Raw genomic sequence first — 13,266 nt, forward strand, 5'->3', positions numbered from 1 at the left:
CGCAGGAGCACGCAGCTGCCTTCGCAGGCTTGGCTGCGGGAGGGTCCTGGGCTCCTCATCGCTCAGCGACCCGAGGAAACGCGTTCAGCCAGGGCAACGTGCTGGGAGAACTTGCGAGGGGTTAACGAGCGATAGCAAAATACGGTTTCCAGAGCATCGGGGCATGCCTTGCAGCTGGCTGGAGGCAGCTTCTGGAGCAGCCCAGTGTGCCTGCAGCTTAACTCCCGAGCGCCCGGCGGTGCTCTGCCCCTTCTGCCGCCGCCAGCCGAGCAGGGCAGACCCGGCGGGTGTGTTTGGAGGCTGCCAGGCCCCTGCCCTGCCAGCAGGGACACAGAAGGCGCCTCTGTGAGTCAGGAGCAGGCTGCAGGAGAGGGGAGGAAGGGGTTGGTCACCAGCACCTGGGTGGGACCCGATGGGGCAAGGGGTTAGCGGTGCCTGCGTTCGCCCGGCTGGGTGCATCCACGCAGCCTGGCTCCCCTGTTTGCTGCTCTCCCAGCACCAAAAAGAGCAGCAGGAAAACAAAAATAAAATAAAAACCAACAACCCACAGGTGGCCGAGGCTCTGGAAGGCTCCGAAGGAAGGGCTGCTACCTGCCCCAGCCGCCAGGGCCCCTGGCTGCCTGCTCTCCTGCTGCCTGCACGCCTCTCCCCGCTCTCTCTGCGCGCTGCCGTCTCCCACGTGAGGCTGCCTGCCCACGGGCGCCTCGCCACTCCCTGCCGCCACCTCCTCCTCGCCTCTGCTTCCTCTCCTCTCCCCTGGCAGCTGGGGCCTGCCAGCTTCATGCGGAGCCCTCGCCCCGCGGGGAGACCTCCCGGCTGCTGGGGAGGACGGAGGTGGGAGCCGGTGTGACCCGGAGCGCTGGTATTTATACGCTGCTGGGCGATGCAGCTGCTCTGCTCGGGGACAAGTCTCCCTCGGCAACCAGCAGGCTGATTTTATGCATGAGAAACAAACTGTCTTTTTTTTTTTAAGGGGGAAAAAAAAAAGTTGTCTTATTTTGGAGCTCGTGGCGTGATCCAGGGCGCTGTGCTTGGTGTCTGCTGCTTGGAGCAAGAGGCAGGGGGCTCCCCTGCAGGGCCCAGGCCGGTAGCGTGGCCATCTGCATCTTGCTTAAAAACTCGGGTTGGGTGCACGAAACCTCTCTAAAAAACCATTATGAAGCCTTGAGGAAGCACAAACTGGATCCTAGAGTTGTGTGCGGTGTCAGGTGTGCCATCAGCTGAACACCAGGCACTGCTCTCCAACCCTCTGCTCCCAAAGCAAGTCAGGAGAGATCGGCTGTTCTGAAGCGTACGGCTTGCTTTGGCACCAGGTGGTGGCACCTGGAGCGCAGGCGGAGCTCAGAAGCTCCCCTGCTCCCTCCCTTGCCCTGCATGGTCCCTTAAGAGGGACACCAGCTCCTCCCTGACAGCTGAACGGCACGGGGCCGGGCTGGCTGCTCGGCTCGTGGATGCTGCTGGAGGTTTCGCCTCTCATTGACGCGGCAGAGCTGTGCGCTGGGGGAGCACCTCTGTGCTTGGCACTGTCCCTGCTGGCCCACTTCAAAAACCCATAAAATTGAAGGCAGCTGTGAGTTCACTCCCGAGCTCCCTGGAAATCGTGCGGTACTTCCACGCTGACGCTCGCCCGGACCTTTCCGGGGGCTCTGCCAACGGGTGCGCGCTCCCAGCGCAGCCCGCCTTCCCTGGGCAACCCCAGCGCTCCCTGGTGAACCTGGCTGATAGGCCTGGGGTGGAGGGATCCCCCCCCAGGCAGGCGAGCAGGGGCTGTGAACGCATCCCAAGGCCCTGCAGCGGTTCAGCAGGGGCTGTAAGAGCAGAAAGCACGAGCTGGAGGCAAAGCAGAAAGGGAGCGGGCCGGCAGCGGGCTGGCTGTGCCCGGCCTCCTGCCCGCAGCAGCTGGAAGGAATGAGGTCACTTTGTGAGCACATCAATGGGGTTGCTTAGGGTAACAGGAAGGGAGGCTGATTTTAATCAATTAGCTGGAAATCGAGTTTACATGCAGCAGCAAGCGCCTCCCATGCGAGCAGCCCAGGGCCAGCACCCCTGGTCTCCTGGTGCGGAGCTCGAGGCTCCGTGCGCCCGGGTTGGTATGGACGGGCGCCCGGCAGAGGGGACAGCGAGCGAATTCCAATTTCCCTCATGAATAGGGACGCCTGGCCTGGTGAATTCCTGCTCAGCCTCCCGCTCCGAACAGGAGGAGACACGCAGCCGCGCTCCGTGCGGGGGGCCGCGATGTTTACAGAGGGGGAAAAACCAAGGCTCGCTGGTGCCCGTGCCGCCTCCACGATGCCCCGCGTGGATGCCGGGGGCACGCGGAGGCACCTGCAGAGCTGTCCTGCCAGGAGCAACACCCCCGATGGCTGCCCTTGTTTTCTGAAGGGGGAGAGGAGCTGGGCAGCAGGAGCTGAGCGGTCACGCAGGCAGCAGGGGGTGCCCCGTGCACCTGCGGTGCCCACTGAAGGGTGGGCAGCGAGCTCGGCTGCCCTCTTACTGCTTGCTGCCCTCTTACTGCTTGCTGCCCGAGGTGCTGGAGGCCCGGGGCCGTGCTCCAGGGATTTCCCTCCTACTTCCAAACACCAGAGCCCTGTCTGCTAGGTGTTGACGTTTCCGTTCGCGTTGCGGTTGCTCAGCGTCTCTCTTTGAAGCCGTAACTCAGCGTGCACGTGGCGAGGCTGGGTACCTGGCGATGGAAGGGGTTGGGAGGAGCTCCCGTACCCAGTTTGAGGCATGAGCCTCGCCGTCTAGGGGAAAACAACCTGCTGTGAGGCCCATGGGAGGAAGGGGCGGCCGTATCTTCCTGGTAGCAAGCTGGGAAGGGTGAGATGGCCTCGCACCGATGGTCCTTTTGGGCTGCTGCTTCCCTCTCCTTGTCCTGACTTCTAACTGGACCCCGACTGCGCGGTGTGCCTGGGTTCCAAGCTTTTATAGACCCTCAAAACAGGCTCAAGCAGACCTCTGTCTCTTGTATAGCATTCCACACTCTTTCTTCCCTCCCATTGTATCCAATTTTAAGGGCTATTTCCCCCACAGCCAGTATATTTCTGAATGCAAAACCAGCCTGAGCTCTCCCGCCTCTCCAGTTCGGAGACTTCAGTTGGGTCCAGCCACTGAGTCAAACCGTGTGATTTTCGATATGGTCCTGATCAACACGGAAGCGCTGCGTGAGGCAGGAGCAGATCCCTTGGGGTTTGGATGAAATCCCTGGGATTTCACCTTTGTTTCCAGAGGGAGTGGGGCTGCTCGCGCCCTTGCCCAAGGCCCCCAAGGCAGGAAGGGCACGCGGCAGGGGCACGGTGCTGTGTGTCGGGCACGGGTCGATTACGACCCGCTGTGCTGCTGCTGCCCTCCTGATGTTCACTGGGGTTCTCTCAGCCACGGCACGGTGGCAGATTCCTGCTGGTGGGAGCCGCCGAGCACTCTCCCAACTGGGGACTCATCTCCCGCTGCTTGGGAACCGGGGCGGCGGTGCTGCGAAGGCAGAACCAGCCTGTCCCAGCCTCTGGGAACAGCGGCACGCCTGGAGGTAGACGGAGAGGCCCAGGGGGAAGGAATCCGCTCCCTGCCAGGGCAGGGACAGCTGATCCGGTGTATCATAAGAGGAAAACAATGTTTTGCCGGTGCTAATCCCTCCACCGTTCCCGTGGCAGCGGCATTAGGGATAAACTGAACTCGCAACACGATATTAGGGCACCCGTCAATACGCAGAGCTCCAGAATAAAAGACTCATTTGCTGTCCAGTCGAACAGGTTATAACCCTCCCCGGCTCCCCGCAGCCACATGCCAGGCATCGATTACCGGTGTTGCTCACAGCGGCGACTCCGGAGCTGAGTCAAGGGCCGCGCACGCAGGCGGCGTGGCTCTGAGGCCGGCCGCAGGCACGCGCCGGGGCCCCGCGGTGCCCTGGTAGCGGGGTGCCGAGGGCGCCCAGCACCCCGACGTGCGTCAGGCAGGGCTGGGGGTGCCTCGCCGGCACCCAGAGCCGCGAGGAAGCGGCCGAGCCCTGAGCTTCGCTGTCCTGGCACGGAGCTGGAGGGGGTGGCTCTCCCCAGCCGGGTTCCCCCAGCGGGGCTTTGCCTCCTCACGGAGTTCCCCTGCCGCACGGTCCCCCTGAAGCCGCCACCACCGGGGGGGGGCTGCTGTCAGCCGGTGGTGGCCCTAACCGGGGGGGGGGTCTCGGCCCCAGCTCGCCGCGATCCGGCGCTGCTGCGCGGCCCCCGGGGGGGCTGAGCCCGGCCGGCGGCCCCCGGGGGGGGGGGGAACGGGGCGGTGGGGCCGGGGGGCGGCAGAGCAGGGCCGGGGGGCGGCAGAGCAGGGCCGGGGGGCGGCAGAGCAGGGCCGGGGGGCGGCAGAGCAGGGCCGGGCGGGGAGCCCGCGGCGGGGGCGGCTCGGCTGGGGCTCGGCACGGCGGAGTTGGGCTCCCCCCTCTACCCCCCCCCGCGTTGTCGCCCCGCAACTCCCGACCCCCGCTGGGCACCGGGACCCGCCCCGGCGCTTACCTCGGCTCCTTGGCGGCTCGGCTCGGCTCGGCTCGGCTCCGCGGCGGCCGTCCCGCGGCGGCGGGCAGCACTTTTATCCGCCGGCTGCCGGCTCCGTCGCGGCGCTGCCACCTGATCGCGGCGCTGCCGGGGCCGCCCTCCCTCCTGCCTCCCGCCCGCCCCCCGCCCGCCCCCCGGTGGCAGTTGCCCGGCGGCAGTTGCCCGGCTACGGCGGGGCTGAGCCCGCCCGGCTCTGCCCCCGGGCGGAGCGGATGGCGCCCGGCCCGCCCTTAAAGGCGCAGCGAGGCCGGGCCGGGGCCGCGGCGGGGCGTGGGGACGTGGTGGGGCCCCCGTGGGGGGCGTGAGGCGCGTTCCGTGAGGGGACGCGGCGGGGTTCTCGTGGCGGTGTCGCCGTGGGGATGTTCCGAAGTCCGTGAGGGGACGCGGCGGGGTCCCTGCGGGGGCGTCGCCGTGTGTGGGGGCGCTACAGAATCCGTGTGGGGACATGGGGGGGTCCCTGTGGGGACGGAGATGTGGCGGAGTCCTGAGGGGGCACAGCAGGCTCCTTGTGGGGACATTACAGCGTGTGGGGACATGGGGGGCCCCTGTGGGGACACTACAAATTCCATGAGGGGACGCAGCAGGGTCCCTGTAGGGGTGTCACCGTGGGGACATTACAGTGTGTGGGGACACTACAGAATCCATGTGGGGACATGGGGGGGTCCCTGTGTGGAAAGCGATGTGGCAGAGTCTGTGAGGGGACACAGCAGGCTCCTTGTGGGGACACTACAGCGTGTGGGGACATTACAAATTCCATGAGGGGACGCAGCAGGGTCCCTGTAGGGGTGTCACCGTGGGGACATTACAGCGTGTGGGGACGTGGCGTGGCCCCTCTGGGGCCATTACAAATTCCATGAGGGGACGCAGCAGGGTTCTTGTGGGGTGTCGCTGAGGGGACATTACAAATGCCATAAGGGGACACAGCAGGGTCCCTGTGAGGGTGTCAGTGTGGGGACACTACACAGTCTGTGTGGGGATGTGGTGGGGTCCCTGTGTGGACAGAGATGTGGCAGAGTCCGTGAGGGGACAGAGCAGGTCCCTGTGGGGGTGTGACAGTCTGGGGACATGACAGGGTCCCTCTGGGGTTGTGGCAGGGTCTGTACCCCCCATCTGGGGATGGAACAAGAGCATATGTGGGGAGCAGTGGGGTCCCTGTGGGGACATGCCAAGAATAAGTGTGGGGCATGGCAGGGGCCCTGTGGGGACGTGGTGGGGTCCCTGTGGGGACATTACAGAGTCTGTGTGGGGACGTGTGGGAGTCCCCATGGGGGTTTGACAGCCTAGGGACTTGACAGGGTTCTTGTAGGGACGTGGCAGGGTCCCCCTGGGAACGTGACAGGAGTATATGTGGGGCACAGCGGGGTCCCTGTAGGAGTGTTAGACGGTCCCTGTGGGGTTGTGACTGAGTGGGGACGTGACTGTAAGGACATGGCGGGGTCCCTGTGGGGATGGGGATGGCGGAGTCCATGAGGGCACACGGCAGGTTCCCCATGAGGATGTGGCAGAGTCCCTGTGGGGACATGAGTATATGTGGGACATGGCAGGTCCCTGGGGGAATGTGACAGTGTGGGGACGTGGTGGGGGCTCTGTTAGGGGTGGGACATGCTGTGTCCCCATAAGGACTCTGTCAGCATGGGGGGGGACATGACAGAGGTGGGTCCCCTTATGGGGTCTCCATGGGGAGCGGACAGTGTCAGGATGGAGCTGAGCCCGTGCTTCAGGGACTGGGACCTCCCTGCACACACGGAGCTGGACAACAGGGCTGAGGGGACACCTCGGGCTGGGGTCCCTTCTCTCACAGCAGGGTGGGCTGTTGGGAACTCAAGGCGAAGGTGGCGGGGTCTGCACCCCCCTGCCTTCGCCACCATGTCGGCTGGGAGCAGCCTGTGAGCTCAGCCGGGCTGCGCTGGCCTGACACAGGGGAGGAGGAGGAGGAGGAGGCAGCAGCCTCCGCTTTAACCCCCCGGCTGCCAGAGCCTTGCCAGCAGTCTCCGAAGCATCGCCACCCTGGCTCGGTTTTGTTCGTTTTCTGCTGCTGTCGTCGTGTGTTTGGACCAAAATAGCAAAAATCCCTAATAGGAAGCTTCCCTTACCTCCGAGCCCTCTGGCTTTTATCTCACTTCAGTAGGTTTCGTGACTCAGCAGCCCAGATGGAGCCGTCCCTCACAGCCTTCAGCACCAAATCTGTTTATTGCTCCAGAGGCTGTTTTTCCAAGAGCCTCTCTGCTTTGTAACAGCCAGTGCTCTTCCTTAAAACCCTGCCTCTCCAGCCAAGGAGCTCATCACATTCAGCGCGGAGGTGGGTGAGGAACAAAAATAGACAAATTAAGAAAACCTCAAAAGGCCAAAAAATGAAAATGCAAGGATTTCGGCTCTGTGAGCTGGAGGTTTGCTTCGCCTCTGTGTTGCGTCAGATTTGCTCTGCTCTTCCTCTGCCCCTGCCCGGTGGAGCGGCACCGCACCACGGGCAGGGACGGACCCCGGGGCAGCAGGTCCCCTCTGCCCGGCGCCGTGGAGCCGTCCCTGGTGCTTCTGGCAGCCGGGGGCTGGCTCTCAGCATGTGTGGGTACAGCTGGGGTTGTTTATTTCCCCTTGCATGGGAATCACTGCACGCTCTTCCCTGGGTCAGAGAGCAGAGGGCACAGCGGGGCATTAGATCACGGGTAGGCTGTCGGGGTACCCCTGCAGGTTTTGAGGTGTTCCCCTCTGCAGATGGCTCTGAGGTGACATCTCGGGTCTGCCGAGGAGCTGCCAGACAGACTGACCTTCCGTGGGTGTCTGCTTGGGGCTGGGGGGAGTGGGACTGTGTCCTCGGAGCCCTCACAGCCCAAATCTGGGGGGCAGGGGGGGTGTCAGCAATGGGCAGCACAGAGAGCGGTGAGGATGTTTTTAAGGGTGGCAGCCTCAGCGCCTCGTAGTGTTCGTCCAAGCACTGAGCAACCAGCCCCCCCTGTCTCCCCCCTTGTCCTCTGACTGCCACAAAATGAGAAATGCATTCCTGGGCAGAGCCGGCTGCTTGTCACGGGCGGCTCTTAACTACTCGTGCAGCGGCGGATGGATGCTTTTAGTGCCGGCGTAATTTGGGCTTTTAACCTTCACCCTGCCAGCAGCTTTGTGTTTTTAGCATGGGTTAGAGCAGGCAAAGAGGGAAACTCTGGAGGCCTTTGACCCAAGGATGCAGCAAATGAAGCGGGTACAGGAGTTAAAAGGAAACATCATCTCCTCCCCACGCTCAGCCCCTCTGCAGGATTTGCTCACGGGCAGCTCTCGCACGGGCAGTTTCAGCCAGAGGGGATGCATGGCACCAGGCACTCCAGGCCCTGCTTGTCCTTGGTCCCCACCAAAGACATGTTCTTCTGCTGCCTTGTCTGTATGGGATGGTGGCAGCTCATGGGGGGCTTCCCCTCCTTCCCCTAGACACGTAGGGTTGTGCATTACGGGTGGTTGGACCAGACTATCTTGGAGGTCTTCTCCAACCTTAAAGATTCTGATTCTCTTCTCTTGGAAGAGAAACAAAAATGGTGCTGGGACAAGACAGGTGAAGCAGGACCAGGCCCCCTCCGTGAGGCCCCGTGTTTGGGGTCAGTGGTGTCTCAAAGAGGAGCCTCGAGCCCAGGAAGAGCTCAGTCATCCCTGGGGCGAGCGTGGCGCAGCGCAGTCCCGGGCGCATTCCCAAAGGGTGCGTCTGGCCCGCAGTTCATCAGCCGGTCATTAGGGTCATTAGTTTAATCACCGGGATGTTTTCCTACCCTGCTCTGTGATCAGCGGTGGCCACGCGGCCGCCCAAGTGGGGAGCAGATCGCCGGTTTCCGCAGCGGCCCCAGCGCCGCGCGCAGGAATCCAGCTCCCGCCGCCAGCCATCCTCTCCAGTTTCCATGGTTACACGAGAGTTTACCCGTCCCTGGAAGGGCGCAGGGACCCGCCGTGATGCGAGAGGCCTGGGGCCGCGGCACCTCCTGCCTTACGGACAGCAGCGAGTGCACGGCAGGGCGGTTAAACCGCTCGGCAGCGGGCGTTCGCTGTCCTTGCGGCGTGCGGGCCCCTGCTGAGCGGCACCCTCGGGGCACCCAGGGGGCTGTGGTGCGGTTTTGGGGTGCTGCCTTTTCCCCTCCTTGCTCCCCAGCCCGCAAGTGACAGCCTCGGGGACCCGTGGGGATGCGGGGAGTGATCTCCCGCAGATAAATCCAGCTGAGGAGCCATCGGCTGCCTCTCGTTAGATGCGAGGTGACAGCGCGGAGCAGAGGGAACCCTGAGCAGGCGTTCAGGCTATGGCTTGTTAATGGGGGAAAACAGAACCTGAGCTTTAGGTCACCTCTGATGATTTGAGTGGCCAAATATAGGTCACCGGAGGCCTCTCTGGGGAGGCAGGAGAATGTCAAAACACAGCAGGGATTTTTGCTCGCTTTCAAGCGGCGGAGGAAGCAGAGGGGTTGTGTATCCAACCCATGGGGCGAGTCCTTGGTGCTCCCTGACCCCTGGCAGGGGGAGAGCTCGGCTCCTGTGCCCACGGAGCCCGGGAGGTGGCCGCGGTGCCTCCTCGGCAGTCAGCTGCAAAGGCACGTGGTGCTCCCGAACCCGCGCGGCGCTCTGATTCATGAGGCCGGTGCGCGGAGCGGGAAGTGCTTCCGTAGCCCAGGCGTGGTGCGCCCGGCCGCGGGGAGCCGCGTGTGCCAAGGCTGAGTCACCGCGGGCCGTCCTCGCGCCTCGCCCTGGCAGCCCGGGCATCCCTGCACGCTCCTGCACGGGGGAAGCACCACGCGCTGGGGCCAGTTTTCCCTCTGCTCTTCCGCCTGTGGGGGACGGCGGGCTCCGTGGGGTCATGGGAAGCAGCTCTGCTGTGGTTGTTGGCTTGAGGGGGTCCCCTTGTTGCACTGCTGGCTGCTGAGATGGGCGAACAGAGGTGGGGACTGCGCAGGGCCCCCTGGTGCAGGCTGTTTTGGCAGCTCCCTCAGCAAGAAGCTGGGTGCAGAGGGGTGCCGGGGCGCCATCCTGCCGGGAGGGTGGGGTGAGCTTCATCCGGGCGCTGGTCCACTGAGTCACGGGGCTGAGCAGCCACGCGAGCCGCAGCGTGCGTGCGTGCCTCCGGCCCCGCTGGGGGTGGTGGTGCCCCGTGCCCCGGGGAAACACGCTGCGGGGAAGTGAGGGCTGAGGGACTGACGTGGCCGGCAGCTCAGCCTCCTGGGGCGCTCGTCCCTCCTTGCACCTCTCCCGCCACGGCTCCCTCCCGTCCCGGCCCGCACATCACCGCCTGTCTCTGGGATGGCCAAGCTGGGGTCTCTGCCTCGCTGCAGGGGCCTCAAACGTCTCCTGAATTTCCAGCCTCATTCATGCTTTTGCCTGCACGCGGCGACGCTCTTAAAGCCCCTTTGTTGTTTAGCAAACAGGGCCAGCACTGATACGGCCGACGCAGTCCCGCTCGCGGCTGCAGGCAGCCTCAGCCCCTCTTGGGGACGCGGTGGCAGCTGTCCCCAGAGCACCGTCCCCGGGCAGCGACTGCCCCGCTCTGCTGCGAGGACACGACCTGTGCAGACCAGGCAATCCCTAAGATTTCCCAAGCCACGAGAGTACAAAACGCTGGGCCACCCTGAGCGCTCGCCTGTGTTCGGGTTTCTCCTGCTCTTTCCTACTCCCTCTGATGCTTTTCGGGTTCCCGTGCCGCTTCCACCTGGCACTGCTGCGGTGTGCCGATGCGGTCGGGGTGCACAGCCCGGCCTGCGGTTCCCTCTAGAAGCACGAACGGCTCCTTGGGGAAAAGTTGCAGGGCCCAGGGGCCGCGGTGTTCGTGCACACGCGCGTGCTCCCCGGCGGCCCCACGCGCGGGGCGGGAACGCGTTGGCTCTCCCGGTGCCGCTGCACGCACTTTCTCTGTACCGACGAACCCGCGCTGTTTTTCCCGGAAGGCTGCTGAACCAGTTTGTTGGAGGAGCAGAGGAAATTGCTGCGGGGCAGCTCCGAGTGGATTTTTCTGCGTTTGTTCCAAACAGGCCGGGAGGAGGCTCGTGGCGTTCCTCTACCCGGGAGCTGAGAAGCTGCTGTTGCAGAGCAGCGATGTTCGTCTCCAAAAGGAGGTGGTTTAGGTTTCACCGGCCCCACCTGAGGGAACTTGAGCAGGCAGCAGAAGTAGGGCTTTTTGTGACTCTGTTATCAGCGTTATCTGCTCCGCTGCAGCCTGCTGCGTCCGTCAGGAGCTGGGGAGCCTGGGGTTGTGCTGGGGGCTGCACGAGCCCCCGGGACCCGGTCCGGGCAGCCCAAACCTCCCGGCTCTGAGTCACCGAAGGGCTGAGGGTGTTCGCTGCTGGCGTGGCTGCAGCTGTCAGGGAAAAAAAAATAATACCGATGCTTTTAATGGCAGGCAAATACCAGCGCCAAAGATTCGCCCTGCACATGCCTCGTGCGATGGCTGTTAGGGGTGACCAAGAACGTGCGGGGACAGAACAGCTCCAGCCTCTCCCTATCGCCGGGGCTCCGCTGTAATTAATGCTGCCGGGATCCAGATAGGCACGTGAACCCAAACTGGCCGTCTTCCCATCCTTCCCCAGCCTTGTTCCATATTTAATCTTTCATGTTCACCTGAGTCTCTAATTAAACCGACTGCAATCCTTAGCAGAGAGCCCGCAGTGTGCCAACAGGCTCTGGCGTTCCCGAGCGCCGTGCGTGAGAGCCCCGCGCACAGAACAAACCCAGGGGCAGGCTCTTTCCTGTTTTATTTTCCTCCCCTGAAGTAACGCTGACCCCGAAGCAGGGTCTGCAACGAGGGCCCGCTAGCAGCCAAGTTCTCAAGTGGTGCGTGGGGACCGTCTTTTATTATTGTTCACAAAAAAACACGAACGGTTAGCTTGGGGTGTCTGACAAGCATTTTGCCGGGTTTCTTTGTGCTGTTGGCAGCTGCCCAGGGGCCTGGGTGAGGAAGGGCAGCGCCGGACCCCCGTGTGCCGCCCCCGATGCCGCAGCGCCCCCGTTAAAAATAAAAGCACGCGCCGAGGCTGTGAATGGGCTCCTGATTTCCCGGGGTTGCTGCGCGGGTCCGGGTGTTGGGAGAGATGCGTGTTGTAAATAGAACACCATATCCATGGCAACCCCAACTTTTCGTTATTGTTAATTACTCGTACGGTGCCAGCGCCGCACATGGCGCTTCCCAGCGCGGATAAAGATAGATCCCCCCCCCCTCCTCTCCGAGCGACACCGCCGCGACAGCCAGCTCTTGGGAGGCTGGGGCCGGGCCTGGCAGGCAGCGGCAGAGACATTTTGTGAGGAGCTGGGGTTTAAAGCAGGAGGGACTGGCATGGCAGCGAGGCAGCCGGGAGCTTGGGGGTGGCTTTGTCCCCAAGCCCACCTTCCCTGCGTGCCGGGAAATGGCTCGGGGCGGGGGGCGGCAGCAGCTTGGAGGAGGTGGGCAGCGAGAAGGGGAAGGGGCCTCCCCGCCGCCTTCCCTCCTCTCTGCTTAGCGGTGCCTGGGAGAGCAGAGGGGGAAACGCGCAGCGTTCCTCACCGAAGGGATTCTTGGCGCCGGCTGGAGCAATCGTGCCCTGGAGAAACTTGCTCCAGGAAGCCCGACCTGCTCTGAAATCCGTCCAGCTGAGCTTGTCCCCAGCTGGTGAGCTCAGCCTCGGCCGGAGCTGTTCGGGTGGGATTTGTTTTGTGTTCGCTGGGCTTCGTTTTACTGAGAGCTCCCGGAGGAGGAGGCCCCCGCCGTGCCCCCTCCCGTCACCCGGTCTGGCCCCAGCTGGCGTTACAAGCGGTGAAGCTCGGTACCCAGAACCCTGCCATCGCCGTGTCCCCGGTGACTGCCACCGGTCCCCAGGCTGCGGTGCAGGGGGGTGCACGTGGATGGGGCTCAGCCCCCGCCTCAGCCCCGAGCCCAGCTCCCACGGAGCCCCGTAACCCCGCAGCCTCCTCCCAGCCCTTTCCCGGCACGAGTGAATTGTGCTGGGGCCTGGCAGTCAGAGGCGACAGGCGCAGCAAGGAGGTGCTGAGCCTGGCACAGGCGCGCTGGAAGCCTGCTACCTCCCCTGCTTTGGAGATGCCCTGTGAAAGGAGAAAAACCTGTTGTTTCTGTGCTTTGATGCTCTGCGAGGGAAAGATCCCAGCCCTGCTTCCCCAGGAAAGGAAAACTTTTCTGGTTCCCCTCCTGTCCAGCTGAAGGAACGCAGCTCTCCCCTCTCCAGAGATCTTTTCTCCCTGACACTGTCCAGATGGCCGAATTATTTAGCGCTACCCAAAGCACAGAGCTCGGCAGCGTTTGGTCAAAGCAGGTCACGTTCGTGGTCCTGTTCAGGCCCTTTGGGGCAAAGGGGGGGTTCCTCACGTGTGCCAGGTGGGGATGCAGCTGATTTTGGGGTGTTCGGGGCAGGTACAGAGCCAGTGACTGGCTCACATACTGCTTTTTTGTAGAAATCATCGCACAGCAGACAGGGCAGGAGCAAAGGCAGTTTTTCTTTTGGTTTAGTGTTAAAAGACAATAGGGAAATGCATTTACAACTTTGTCCCTTCCCTTGGCACTTCTGGTCCATGCGATCTCAATTTCTACGGGCCTCGTGTCAGTCTTCAGTAGGTCATTTGTTGCTGCTGCTTTCCTTTAAATAGTAGCACTTGCTAGGTAGCTTGGTGCCACATCCACGCAGCCACCGTTGTGCATTTATCTCCTCTCCTAGTGAGAAGCTGATGGGTACAGACTCAGGCAGTTGCGTGACCTTCACAGTCTCACAGTCCAGGAATGCAGACTTGAGCG

This window comes from Anser anser (assembly GCF_964211835.1).
Source record: "Anser anser genome assembly, chromosome: 20".
In the NCBI taxonomy this organism is placed as follows: Eukaryota; Metazoa; Chordata; class Aves; order Anseriformes; family Anatidae; genus Anser; species Anser anser.